We start from the raw sequence: 15266 nt of genomic DNA, 5'->3' as shown, positions 1-15266 counted from the left end.
TTGCACTGTTAAATATGACTGTATATAATTGTTTCACAGGTATTTTCAAGAACTGAAGATTAGACACAAAACCCTGAAATATTCACTTTACAGTTAAATACGACAAAAGTGGTAAAAGGCTGAAATATGAAAATATTGTACAAATGTTTTATATTATCACTGTTGCTTTTTCTCAGTGAAGGTTAAAGGCTCATGTTTCAGGATATGAGTTCTCTGTTCAGTGTGTGTGTGTTCTTAAGGGGTTTGTTTTTTTTACTCTTGAAACAAGTGACTTATGTTGGCAGATACAAAACGGTTGTCTACCACTGCTGATCACAAGAAGTTGTTTTGTTGTGTCATCATTAGACAGAGGTAACCAGATGTTTGTTCCACTTTATTTCCCATGAAGGTTTTCTTTTATCGGTTTTTACTGGAGTTGTAAGTCTATATTCACAGTTTATTAAGTTCAATATGTTGGTCTACCCATGGCTGGATTACCAACTGAGCAAAGTGGGAAACTAACACAAGGATCCCAAAAGCCAAAGGTTTTCCCTCCATGGCATCACTACATAATTTAATTCATTGAAGGTTTCTTTCCAGTTTGCACCAGTGAAGAAGAATATCATCTATGTAGGATCTTCCATTAACCATTTAATGGTGATATGTTTTTAAACTAGTTTTAAGACTAATATTGTTTCAGTTAATGTTTGTGTTGATTTTATTTTATCAAATTGCTTCAATTGTTTCTCTGTGACAAGAAGTTAAGCACTCACGGAACCTCAGGCACAGTTGTATTAGTAACCAGCCAGTTTCAGTTAGTTATAGTTAGTTAGTTAAATAATTTAAACTTGTCAACAAGCTGTCAAAAAACAAAATCCAAGAAAACTGAGAAACCAGCAAATAATCAGATTGAAGAAACAACGGATTCTTTCCTTTTAACAAAGACCTTTATTCACTGATCATTGTCTACGAATTGATTCATCATCTAATCAGGGAGCTGGTTGGTTTCTGTGTGTCTGAGGAAATCAGTTAATGATTCTTCTATTGTAACAGATGAGGCCTCTCAGACTTCACCAAGGTAAATTAGCTTGTATAGTTTTGGTGAAGAACTCCAGCTCACATGAGTCTTAGCAGACAGGCATCCTATATAAATGTATCAGAGGTAGATAGTTTCAGGGTTCAAAGGTTTTCATTATCTTCATATTCAATTACAATGAACCTGAAGGATGCTTCTCTCTCCAAGATATCTACAGTGCCTTGCATAAGTATTCACCCCCTTTGGACTTTTCTACATTTTAACGACCAATTGCATTCACAAGTCACATTTGCAAGTCACATAATTAGTAAATAGGGTCCACCTGTCTGCAATTTAATCTCAGTATAAATACACCTGTTCTGTGACGGACTCAGAGTTTGTTGGAGATCATTACTGAACAAACAGCATCATGAAGACCAAGGAGCTCACCAAACAGGTCAGGGATAAAGTTGTGGAGAAATATGAAGCAGGGTTAGATTATACAAAAATATCCAGTGCTTTGAACATCTCTCTGAGCACCATAAAATCCATCATAAGAAAATGGAAAGAATATGGCACAACCGCAAACCTACCAAGAGGAGGCCGTCCACCCAAACTGAAGAGTTGGACAAGGAGAAAATGAATCAGAGAAGCAACCAGGAGGCCCATGGTTACTCTGGAGGAGTTGCAGAGATCCACAGCTGAGGTGGGAGAATCTGTCCACAGGACAACTATTAGTTGTCTACTCCACAAATCTGGCCTTTATGGAAGAGTGGCAAGAAGAAAGCCATTGTTGAAAGGGATCCATCACAAATCCCGTTTGGAGTTTGCCAGAAGCCATGTGGGAGACACAGCAAACATATGGAAGAAGGTGCTCTGGTCAGATGAGACCAAAATTGAACTTTTTGGCCTCAATGCAAAACGCTATGTGTGGCGAAAACCCAACACTGCCCATCACCCTGAGCACACCATCCCAACAGTGAAACATGGTGGTGGTAGCATCATGCTGTGGGGATGCTTCTCTTCAGCAGGTACAGGGAAACTGGTCAGAATAGAGGGAAAGATGGATGGAGCCAAATACAGGGAAATCCTTGAAGAAAATCTGATGCAGTCTGCAAAAGACTTGAGACTGGGGCGGAGGTTCATCTTCCAGCAGGACAATGACCCTAAACATACAGCCAGAGCTACAAAGGAATGGTTTGGATTAAAGAATGTTAATGTCTTAAAATGGCCCAGTCAAAGCCCAGACCTCAATCCAATAGAGAATCTATAGCAAGACTTGAAGATTGCGGTTCACAGACGGTCTCCATCCAATCTGACTGAGCTTCATCTTTTTTGCCAAGAAGAATGGACAAACCTTTCCATCTCTAGATGTGCAAAGCTGGTAGAGACATACCCCAAAAGACTTGCAGCTCTAATTGCAGCTGTAATTGCAGCGAAAGGGGGTTCTATCAAGTATTGACACAGGGGGGTGAATACTTATGCACCCAACAGATGTCAACTTTTTTGTTCTCATTATTGTTTGTGTCACAATAAAATTTATTTTGCACCTCCAAAGTACTATGCATGTTTTGTTGATCAAATGGGAAAAAGTTTATTTAAGTCTATTGAATTCCAGTTAGTAACAGTACATAATGGGAAAAAGTCCAAGGGGGGTGAATACTTATGCAAGGCACTGTATATATACATGTAAAGATGTATAGAAATATTATTAAAAAAAATTCATATTCATACATGTTTTGTAATTATGATATGGCTATATTTCATTAGATTTGTTTTAATTATTTTAAACCTAGGTTTTAATAGTTCAATTAATATATTTTTATAAAATTTCACATTTTTAGATTTTTATTTTCTATTAAAATATATACCTATATTTTTTATTAATTAGATGGTTAATTTTTTTATTAGATTCAATTGTATTATTAGATTTGTTTAATTATTTTAAACCTAGGTTTTAATAGTTCAATTAATATATTTTTATAAAATTTCACATTTTTAGATTTTTATTTTCTTTTAAAATATATACCTATATTTTTTATTAATTAGATGATTAATTTTTTTATTAGATTCAATTGTATTATTAGTCTCCATTTTTTTTAAGTTTCAATATCTGTAAATGAAATAAAATATAAACAAACATAAATACAATCATAGCAGCCCACAAATCCAAGATCAGATTATTCTTTAGACGCATTTGTTCCAGAAATGAGGAATAACTTAAAACCAAGATGACATTTGTCGAATCAGTTAATCGACACAAAGCTGCACATAGAATAAGATTCCTCGTATATGTATCTATATGTTTAATCAGGTGGTTTAAATAAGCATCTGTTGAATGACACATACACTGTGAGTTGAATTAAAAACGCATAAATATCAGTATTATATTGAACATGGCTCCTCACACTTGCACCATGTTTTTGAATACATTTTAAACTTTGGAGGGGAAACAGCGCCCCCTGGCGGCCGGCCGGCGCCACGACTATGGGACACCTGGTCGTAATGGGGCGGGGCCGCTAAGCAGGAATCTAAATAAAACATCGTGCAGGATTCAAACTACAAACTCTTTCACTTTTCTTCCGACTCTTGAGGTGAGTTCGTCCCGCGGTGTCGTTCGTTGTTCGCCGGGCTCATAGATACACGGAGCCGGTACCGGAGAACACGCAGGGGCCGCTGGGTGTCCGCTCCTCTCCCCCCCCCCCCCCCCCCCCACCCCCCTACTCCGGGCAAAGTGAAATAAATGTTATCTTTTATCCGTTTGGCTAATGCTAACGCTGGAGTCCTTGTGTAACAGAGTTAAGAATGCACTGTATTTATTTTATTTATAATTTGTATTTGTGAATTTACTTGTGGAGGTGATGTCGTTGTGCACTACCTTTTGTGCTCCCCAAAAGTTTGTTACTTCCTGTTAGCCCTTCCCTCCCTCAGTTTAGTTTTTCATCACTGAGGGTGAGTCACCTGTGTAGAAGCTCTGTGCTGTTTTGTAGTTTTCCTTGAAGGAATGACCGTTGTGGATTGTATGTTGCGTGTATGAGTACAGTGTGCTGTTGTTTTGAATGTTTATATGTTTTGACAATGTTGTGGTTTGAAATCCACGGAGATGTTATTTACATAATGCGGCCGCCATTTTGTTTTCGCTCCGCGGATTTCGGCAGCCTTTGATGTCAATTTGTTCTGTTTTGTAGACTTTTGTATGGAGAAAAAGGAGGTTTTAACAGCAAACCTATGTTGTTGTCTGCAGGTATGTGAGTTTCTTTTTGGATCTAATAACTGTTTCACCAATAATGTGTTACTGAGCAGTTTAGTTTTTCATCACTGAGGAGAGTTCGTCCCGCGGTGTCGTTCGTTGGAGAAAAAGGAGGTTTTAACAGCAAACCTATGTTGTTGTCTGCAGGTGTCTGCAGTTTTTGTAGGTGAATAAATACCCAAAAACCAAGTCCTGAGTCACATTTCTACATCCGTTACACTGGTGCCGTGACCTTTCGGATCATCAGACCAGCTTGATGCTCGTCGCCGTGGATGCTGTGCTGCCATCCTGATCCACGTCTCAAGATTATAGTGCGGTCAGACCTGTAGAAGACCCTTGATTGGGGCATAGCGATTTATACATATATTATTATTTTTTTCTCTTCCCCTCCAGTGTGTTGACAACTGTTTTCATTTCTAAATATCTGTGTACTTCTTATTAACCTTTCTTTTTACATTTTTTTTTATATACATATATATATATGATTATTTTTTTATTTTTTTATACACAACGCAAGTACATTTCATGGTCAAGAGTTGTTTTAATTAACAATGGATGATTTTTCTAGTCCTATTCTGCCAAAAGGTAGAGGTGCATGGATAAGTGCTATTAATAACAGTAGGGATGTGGGACGCTCAACAGCAATGCCGGATGGCTATGCAGATACTGGGTTAGGTCAGATCCCAAGTTATACTCCCACTAATGTGCCTACAGGGGGGGGTCCACATACTTCCACTCCTGGCAGTGATGTTGATGCCATTCACCATCTCACAGACATGGTAGGACAGTTAGGAGCTCAGATTGGTGAGTCTATTGTAGCAAAGCTGATGTCGGCTGGTGTTGTAAGCTTAAATAGTGGTAATCATACTGCTCCTATGACTGAGAACAGACCTAGTGACACTACCAGACATGATGTTCCACAAGTGACTGTACGTGTTAAGCCTGACAGAGAACCACAGACTTTCAGAGGTGACAGCACTGACAAAAACTCAGTCCAGGACTGGATTGACATGACTAAGACTTACCTCAGAAAGCAAGATGTTCCTATACAAGACCAGGCAGAGGAAATTATAAGTCACTTAATGGGCAAGGCCAGGGATGTTGTGAAAATCGCCCTACGCAGTAACCCAGCTCTTGACGTACGACAGAAACCAGAACTGGTGTATGACATTCTTCTCCAGTATTTTAGTGATGCTTCGTCATGTCTTCCTCTGGCAGACTTTTACGCCACTCTACCAAAGCACAAAGAGAACCCAGTCGATTACTGGATAAGACTGAATAAAGCAGCAGATCAAGCCAATGAGGGCCTGCGCAGGCAAGGGAAGCAGACGGAGGACATGGCTGATGAAGTGGCCCTGATGTTTGTCAAGCATTGTCCAGACCCAGAGCTCACGAGCATCCTAAAGTGTAAACCAGTCCACGAGTGGAACTCGCGTGATGTTCAGCTGAGGATTGATGACTATGAGAGGGAGTTGAGAGCTAGTAGCAGAACCACCAGTGCTAGTCAGCTAAAAAGCCACACTGCCTCTGTAGCTCCTGAGCAATCCACATCAGCAGTGTCCGAGCAGCATCACACCCTTTGCCCCTCTTCAGCGTCGGAAACAATTCAAGGTGAATCCCGTCCGGCTCAGAATTATGCCCCTGTGCCAGCTGTGGCACAAAATCTACAACAGTCAGAAGATAGGCTCCTCACTCGCGTAGCGGACATGTTTCAGGAGATGATGGAGAGAATGCAGCAGCGCAGTATTAACCGCCCGACTCGAGGAAGTAAGTTTCAATATAACCCTCGCGACAGACGTTCCAGAGAGGCGTTTTGCAGAGTGTGTAACGACTCTAGCCACACCACCACTTCGCACTGCATGGCCGAGAGACTGTGTTTTGGCTGCTACGCCCCTGGCCACACCCGACCAAATTGTCCTGTCAAAAGCTCCTCCCCTCCTCACGCTGAGGGAAACTAACTGGCCTGTATTTGGAGGGAGGCAGTACAGGTTTCACCAAAAACTTCCAAACTGAAGATATGTCTGATGCTGAGACTGTTTACATATCTGCGAAAGACTCAGGTAATAACTCTACAGTTGTTTATCAAAATATTCACAGAATTGGCAATAGTGACAGTCTTTTCAACACACCTGCAGTGGTGAATGGATTAGTGATAGGTGGTATGTTGGACAGTGGTTCTATGGCCTGCAGTATTAATGAAAAGGCTGAGATGAAACTGAGAAATGCTGGGTCAATTACAGATCAGACGTGTGTTGACGTGAATGTAGTCCTTGTTGGTTGCGGCGGGCTTCGTGTTAAACCCAAATGTGCTTTTGATGTGGAGATGGAAGTGTATGGCTGTAGGATGTTGGTTCCCACACTAGTTGTTCCAGGACAGCATGATGAGTTGATCATAGGAACTAATGTCATAAAACACGTCATGCATCAGTCTAAGCAGCGTGAATTATATTGGGACACAGTGTCTGGTCCCTGCTCAACCGTTGACTCAGAAACGGTAAATTTCCTGTCTATGCTCTCTGGTGTGAACCCTTGGAAAGGGGATGCAGTTCCTGACAAAGTTGGAACGGTGAGGTGTAACTCAGCCACATGTCTCGAGCCTGGTCGGGAATATCTCATCTGGGGAAAATTGCAGAAAAACACTGTTGTTTCACCTGGCAGTGCTGTCATGTCAGAGCCTACGTCATCACGATCAATTCCGAGAGGCATTATGGTTGCGAGCCTTGTAACTACACTCTGGGGAGACAGATGGGTCCCACTCAAGCTAGTCAACACAACAAGCAAGTCTATAGTGATGAGGCGCAACGCAAAACTGGCTGACATCTTCTCCTGTGTAGCACTTGAGGATATGGATGTTGCTGATAGCCCTGAGGTTGCCCTCCCCAGTTACACTCAGTCAACTGTGCCACTTGCTCCTGAAGCAGATTCTGTCAAAGACCGGCTCATGTCAGTTAGACTCAGTAATGTTGACATTGAGTCATGTGAGGTGTCAGCGGATTGCAAGAGAAAAATTACCGATCTTGTCTTGCAGTATGAGGACATATTTTCAAAACACCACCTAGACTGTGGTGAGGCGAAAGGTTTTGTTCACCGTATATACCTGTCCGACAACAGACCATTTAGACTCCCATACATAAGAGTGCCCCCTGGTCAATACCAGAAACTTCGCCAAGTGTTGAACGAGATGGAGGAGAAAGAAATCATTAGAAAGTCATCCAGTGAATATGCATCGCCTCTGGTGCTTGTGTGGAAGAAGAACGGAGATCTCCGCATCTGTACAGACATTTTCGGTGGTTGAATAGGAGAACCCTGAAGGACGCCCACCCTCTTCCTCATCAAGGGGACTGTTTGGCAGCGCTTGGAGGCAACTGCCTGTTCAGTACAATGGATCTGACCTCCGGCTTTTACAACATGCCCCTTCACAAGGATGATAGGAAGTATTCTGCCTTCACCACACCCATGGGCCTGTTCGAATACAACCGTTTGCCACAAGGTCTCTGTAACAGCCCAGAGAGCTTCATGCGCATGATGACCAGCATCTTTGGTGACCAAAATTATCTGAGTCTGCTGTGCTACTTGGATGATCTGCTGGTGTTTGCACCCGACGAGAAGACTGCCTTGCAACGGCTGGAGCTGGTGTTTAGTAGGTTGCGTGGTCATAACCTAAAGTTGTCCCCTAAGAAATGCTTCTTCCTCAGGAGATCCGTAAAATTTCTTGGTCACATTATAGACGAGAATGGCGTTTCAACAGACCCATCTAAGGTTGACAGCATCACAAGCATGACGAGCAAAGACTTGATGGAGCCTGATGGCAAGACACCTTCTCAGAAGAGAATTAGGTCCTTTTTAGGGATGGTGAATTACTACCAACACTTTGTGCCCAGGTTCTCCGCCATCGCCAAGCCGCTTTTTGATCTGCTGAAAGGTGGAAAAAGGAAAGGCAAACAGCTCAAGATCAAATTGTCAAGTAGGAAGCTACATGAAACTGACTGGACTAGAGAGCAGGACCGAGCTTTTGAAGACCTGAAGGACTTGCTAGTTGGAAGTGTTGCCTTGGCCCACCCTGACTTCACCCGACCCTTCATGCTGTCAACTGATGCATCACTGGATGGCTTGGGAGCTGTGTTGTCCCAAATCCAGGAAGGCGATACGCGTGCCAGACCTATTGCTTTTGCCAGTAAGTCATTGTCTCAGTCCCAAAAGAACTATCCAGCCCACCGGTTAGAGTTTCTCGCTTTGAAATGGTCAGTTTGTGACAAATTCAGTCACTGGCTAAAAGGCCACAAATTCACAGTTTGGACAGACAACAACCCGCTGACTCACATCCTGACTAAGCCGAAACTAGACTGTTGTGAGCAACGCTGGGTAGCAAAGCTGGCTAGTTATGAATTTGATATTAAGTACGTCCCGGGTCGGCAGAACATTGTAGCTGATGCTCTTAGCCGTATACTATTTGTCAGAGAAGATGTTGGTCACAGACTGCTTGCTGAGCCTTACGAAGGTCTTCTTAACCCTTGTGTTGTCCCAGGGTCTGGTTGACCCAGCATGTGTTTGTTTGTGTGTGACAGTCTCCCGTCTTTGTGCGTGGCGTGCAGCAATACAAATAATTTTTAGAAAAAACGTGTGCCACCTCATTTTCTTCTTCTTCTTCTTCTTCTTCTTCTTCTTCCTCTTCTTCTTGTCGTTCGCATCACCGAGCAACAACAGGCTCGAGTACGCGCCGCTGGCAGCTGGGGATGCTCGCGGCGCGTGCCCTCGGGTCACCGGGACCCCGGCCGACGTGCTACAGGCCCTACGTCTTCGCGTCGGTCCTGTGCAGCTATAAAAAAGAATACAAATGAATTTCCTTCTTCCTTTATTGATATTACCACTGAGTCTTTTTCTTCTTCTTCTTCTTCTTCTTCTTCTTCTTCTTCTTCTTCTTCTTCTTCTTCTTCTTCTTCTTCGTTGGTGGAGGTGTAGTTGTGAAGACAGAGGAGGTGAAGGAAAGTGCGTTTAAACTTATTCAGATTTCTGTATGTTTATTGTATGTTCATTGTTGTGTAGTGTTTGTGTACGTTTAGTGTAGTTTGTCTGTGTGTTTGCCGTGTCTGTGGGGGGGATGGCGTCCGCAGGGACGCCGCCGATGTCCCTGAGACATGGCGTCAGGCTGGTGCCTCAGCTCAGCTCCACGGTGGAGCAGGTGCTGTTGGCTGTGGGGGAGCAGGTGGGACATGAGAACATCTCTTACGCTTCCAGGATGAACAAGGCGCTGGTGATCTTTTTTAAAGATCCAGACTCGGTCACTAAGCTAATTGAGAGCGGTTTAACTTTAGAGGAGGAGTTCATTCAAGTGTCCCCGCTAGCGGTAGCTTCCACCCGGATCACCGTGTCCGGTGTCCCCCCGTTCATCCCCAATGAAGCTCTGGAGAGAGAGCTGAGGAGGTTCGGGAAGTTCGCGAGTGGGTTCCGCGCGGTGGCTCTGGGGTGCAGAGACACGAAGCTGAAGCATGTCCAGTCTCTGAGGAGACAAGCCTTCATGTATCTGGAGAATGAGTCTCAGACACTAGACGTGTCTTTCCGGGTTCGCTACGAGGAACAGTTCTACATGGTTTATGCGAGCTCGGGGAGCATGAAGTGTTTTCAGTGTGGAGAAGTGGGACACAAGAAGGTGACGTGCCCGAACGGGAGACGGGCGGGGGGGGCCGCTGGAGCAGAAGGAGGGGAGGGCAGCGCTGGGGTGACTCGGCCTGGGTGGGGCCGGTCGGCCGGTGCTGCTGCGTCCTCTGCGGCTACTGGTTCTGCTGCTGCGGCTCCCGGTGCCGCGGTTGCGGTTCCGGGGGCGGCGGCTCCCGGTGCCGCGGATGCGGTTCCGGGGGCGGCGGCTCCCGGTGCCGCGAATGCGGTTCCGGTGGCTGCGGCTCCCGGTGCCGCGGATGCGGTTACGGGGGCGGCGGCTCCCGGTGCCGCGGATGCGGTTACGGGGGCGGCGGCTCCCGGTGCCGCGGATGCGGTTCCGGTGGCTGCGGCTCCCGGGTCGGCTCCGGTGGTACCGGTAGTGCCGGTGGCTGCGGCTCCCGGGTCGGCTCCGGTGGTACCGGTAGTGCCGGTGGCTGCGGTGAGGTCGAAGAAGAGATGTGAGAAACAGGTTGAAATAGAAAAGGTGGTTGTTGCCGAGCAACAACAGGAGATGCAGTGTGGTCCTGCACAGCAGGCAGAACCACAGGCTGAAGTAAACAGCAGTCAGGTTAGTGAGATGGATGTGGAGGAAGATTATGAATCTGATAATGTGTCTCTAGCTGACAGCATCTCACTAAGCGCAGAGTTATATTCATTAAAAGAGGTCAATGAGTTTCTGGATGAATCATTTGGCAAAGCAGTGGAAGTAGGGGAGTACTTCCCAGACGTAGGAAAGTTCATTCAGACAGTCAGTACACTGCAGAAGGTGGTGGGGACGGATGTCCTGGATGAGAAAAGAAGGTATAGGCTCAGGAAGCATGTCACTGCGGCTAAAAAAGGTCTACCATGTAATATACGGTCAAAGAGAAGAAAAAGTTGTAAATAAAATTGACCATGACCATTCATCACTGGGTGTTTTCTTTCTGCTGTGTGTACCTGTTTGTCTTTTTAAGCTGCATTTTTTATCCTCTCATGGCATTACGGGTAGCCTCATTAAACATTAACGGGGGTAGAAGTGCTCAGAAAAGGTTTTTAGTATCAGAACTTTTTAAAGTAAAAAAGCTGGATGTCCTTTTTTTACAGGAGACACACAGTGATTGCCTGAATGAGACAGACTGGGGAGTATGGTGGGGGGGGCAGCACATACTCAGCCATGGCTCTAACCTGAGCGCAGGAGTCGCTGTGTTATTTTCTCCCTCTTTAAACATGACAATTCTATCCAGCACAGAGAGCATGGCAGGCAGGTTTCTGACTATAAGAGTAGAAATACACAGTATTATTTTTAATTTAATCAACGTGTATGCACACAACCAAGGTCCTGAACGGGTTACTCTTTTTAAATTATTAAAAAACATGTTGGGCAGTGTGGGTCAAGGGGAATGTATTGTAATGGGGGGGGATTGGAACTGCTGCACGGATGTCAATCTGGACCGTACAGGACAGGAGCTCCATCCTCAGTCCTCCTCTTTCCTGGGCCAGACAGTCAAGGAGGCAGATCTAGTGGACCCGTGGAGGAGGCAACATCCTTCGGCCAGGCAGTACACCTGGATAAAGATAACAGACGGCAGGATCCATGGTGCCCGGCTGGACAGATTTTACATATCCGCTCCTTTTATTACCCGTGTGACAAACTGTCAAATTCACCCGGTTGGCTTCACAGACCATCATTTAGTTCTAGTAGATCTACTTTTATCTCCTGTTAGAAAGCCTGGATCCTTCTGGCATTTTAATGTTAAGCTTTTAAAGGATTTAAATTTCTGTGGGAATTTTAAGCTGTTCTGGGCCAACTGGGAATCAAAGAAAGAGTTGTTTCCCTCCCTGTGTCAGTGGTGGGAGGTTGGCAAGGGTCAAATTAAGGTGTTCTGCCAGCAATACACTGCGTACTCTTCAGGGAACATTAAAAGAGCAATGGAGCAGCTAGAGGCCGACATAAAGGAGCTGGAAAGTGTACCTACCAACACGGAGACATTAAAAACTAAAAAACAACAACTAAACTCCTTTCTCCAGGAGAAGGCCAAAGGAGCTCTGGTTCGAGCTCGGTTCCAGAAATTAAAAGACATAGACGCACCCACTTCTTTCTTTTTTAATCTGGAGAGATCCGTGGCCCAGGGGAAGCAGATGGTGGGTCTCCGGCTGCCGGATGGGAATATAACAGCAGAACCAGCCGAGATGAGGAGACACGCAGTGGAGTTTTATTCCGACCTGTTTGGGGCAGAGGAGTGTGACGCTGAAGCTGTGGCCGAGTTGCTGCAGGACCTCCCACAGCTGAGTCCAGGTGAGAGGGACATCCTGAGCTCGGACATCACTCTGGAGGAGCTGACCACTGCAGTTTCGCAGATGGCTGCAGGCAAGTCACCAGGTTTGGATGGTTTACCGGCAGATTTTTTAAAACATTTCTGGAACATTATGGGACAGGATCTGCTGGATGTCTTGAAGGAGTCGTTTGGGAAGGGGCTTCTTCCAGCCTCCTGCAGACGAGCTGTAATATCACTCCTGCCGAAGAAAGGGGATCTGACCCTGCTGAAAAACTGGAGACCCGTCTCTCTTTTATGTAGTGACTATAAAGTTTTATCTAAGGTTTTAGCAAATAGATTCAAGGTTTTTATGGAAGTGTTTATTGGTGCTGACCAATCCTATTGTGTACCAGGTAGGTCAATGCAAGACAATTTGTTTTTAATGAGAGACATTTTTGATCTGTGTACAACGTGTAATATTAATATTGGCATTATTTCCATTGACCAGGAAAAAGCATTTGATCGTGTCGATCGTTCATTCCTGTTTTCCACACTGCAGGCTTTCGGTGTTGGGGAGCATTTTCTGTCCTGGGTGAAACTATTATATAATGATACGTGTTGTGTTTTGAAGGTGGGGGGAGGGCTGAGCAGACCTGTACCAGTTGAAAGAGGGATAAGGCAGGGATGCCCCATCTCAGGCCAACTTTACAGTGTGGCAATCGAACCGCTCCTGTGTCGGCTCAGGACTCGGCTGAAAGGCCTGCGTCTGCCTGAGCTGGCTCACAGCCCCCCAATAGTAATATCAGCTTATGCGGATGATGTGAACATCTTTGTCAAGGATCAGGCAGACATACAAGAATTAGAGGGCAGTCTGTCATTGTATGCGAAGGCTTCATCGGCAAAAGTTAACTGGGGTAAGAGTGAAGCCTGTGTGATTGGTCAGTGGGACGCAGGGAGAGTACCCCGTCTCCCTGGGAACCTGACATGGGGAATTAAAGGGTTAAAAGTCCTCGGCTTGCATATCGGCAGTGAAGAGATAGAGAGGCAGAACTGGGAGGGAGTGCTGGGAAAGGTGCAGGTCAAGTTGTCTAAATGGAAATGGTTGCTACCCCAGTTGTCCTACAGGGGAAGAAGTCTGATAGTCAATAACCTGGTTGCAGCATCCCTGTGGCACAGACTCTATGTGCTCACTCCTCCACCGGGACTCATGGAGCAACTACAGAGGCTGCTGGTGGACTTCTTCTGGTCGGGTCACCACTGGGTGCGGGCGTCCGTGCTGTACCTCCCTGTGGCAGAGGGGGGCCATGGACTAACCGACATCATCGCCAGGACTGCTGCCTTCAGACTGCAGGCAGCCCAGAGGCTCCTGTACGGCCCCACACTGTGCTGGTCGGCTGTGGCCCGCCTGCTGCTCTGGAGAGCCGGGGGCCTTGGTTATGACAAACAGCTGTTCCTGTTGAACTCTCCGCAGCACAAACTAACTGGACTCACGCAGTTTTACACCTCTGTGATAGATGCCTGGAGGACACTCAACTTCACGAGACCTCCTGACCCCGCGCCTGGGATGTGGCTATTTGAGGAGCCACTGTTTGATAATGGTTTCCTGGTCACTTCAGTCCTGACATCTACACCCACTTCAACAACGGTAAAAAACAAGTTCAGGGAGGCAGGAATAGTGAAGCTGGGCCACCTGACCCGGACGTCACTTGAGAGGCTGGCAGAGGTGACGGGAATTCGATCCACCAGAATGCTGCGGAGCCTCGTGGATGAGGTGTGGCAGGCACTGCCCCAGGCTCTGCGGACCTTCGCCCAGAACAAAAGTCAGGCGGACCAGTGGACCAAAACACAGGAATACGTGTTCCCTATCCTGAAGGTGAGTCCTGCAGTGGGGGAGTGGACAGAAGAGAGCGGCCAACTGCTAGCCCTCAGGACTCCAGCACTGGGCACCTTCAACAACTCTGGAGGGAAACAGCTCTACCATAGCTGCGTGAAGGTCCTGAACTGTCGCTCTCTTGAAGGAGTCAGGGAGTCGAAATGGATTGAGGTTTTTGGCTCAGACTATTCCCCTAGTGGCAGCTGGCGGGTCCTGTATAAACCTCCGGTCGAGAGACGGATGGCAGACATCCAGTGGAGAATTATACATGGAGCTCTAGCTACAAACAGATACAGAGCTCACCTGGACCCAAGCACTGAGGGGGGGTGTCCATTCTGTTCACTGCCTGAGACCCTGGAGCATTTAGTGGTGTCCTGTCCCAGGTTAGCTGAAATGTTTAAACAGCTGCAGGAGTGGGTGGGGGGGTTAGGAGAGGTTTTCTCGTTGCCACTTTTTGTGTTTGGACCCAAGTACACAGCAAGGAAAAAACATACTATGGTTTTAATGAATTTTCTTTTTTCTAATGCAAAGATGGCAACCTGGATTAGTAGAAAAAACAAAATGGCTGGGGGAGGATGGACCGATCCACTGCGCTGTTTGAGGGGGTTTGTGGCAGCTCGGCTGAGCATTGAACATGCGTATTTTACACTTACTAGCAATTTGGAGGGTTTCAGGGCTGTGTGGGGGGTGGGACAGGTCCTATGCTCACTGGGGGAGAACCAGTCTCTGGTTTTAACTTTTTAGGGTTGGTTTATGATGTGTGCGTGTATATAATGTTTTCATCCCTTGTCTTTTCCCAAAAAAAAAAAAAAAAAAAAAAAAAAAAAAAAGTAATTTTTGAGTAATTAAGAGCTATTTTGATAATGTCTCTTAAATAAAGTTATTTAAAAGTCAAAGTCTTCTTCTTCTTCTTCTTCTTCTTCTTCTTCTTCTTCTTCTTCTTCGTTGGTGGAGGTGTAGTTGTGAAGACAGAGGAGGTGAAGGAAAGCGCGTTCAAACTTATTCAGATTTCTGTATGTTTATTGTATGTTCATTGTTGTGTAGTGTTTGTGTACGTTTAGTGTAGTTTGTCTGTGTGTTTGCCGTGTCTGTGGGGGGGATGGCGTCCGCAGGGACGCCGCCGATGTCCCTGAGACATGGCGTCAGGCTGGTGCCTCAGCTCAGCTCCACGGTGGAGCAGGTGCTGTTGGCTGTGGGGGAGCAGGTGGGACATGAGAACATCTCTTACGCTTCCAGGATGAACAAGGCGCTGGTGATCTT

This window comes from Pleuronectes platessa, chromosome 14 (assembly GCF_947347685.1).
Source record: "Pleuronectes platessa chromosome 14, fPlePla1.1, whole genome shotgun sequence".
In the NCBI taxonomy this organism is placed as follows: Eukaryota; Metazoa; Chordata; class Actinopteri; order Pleuronectiformes; family Pleuronectidae; genus Pleuronectes; species Pleuronectes platessa.
Note: the sequence above shows the minus strand (reverse complement) of the source record.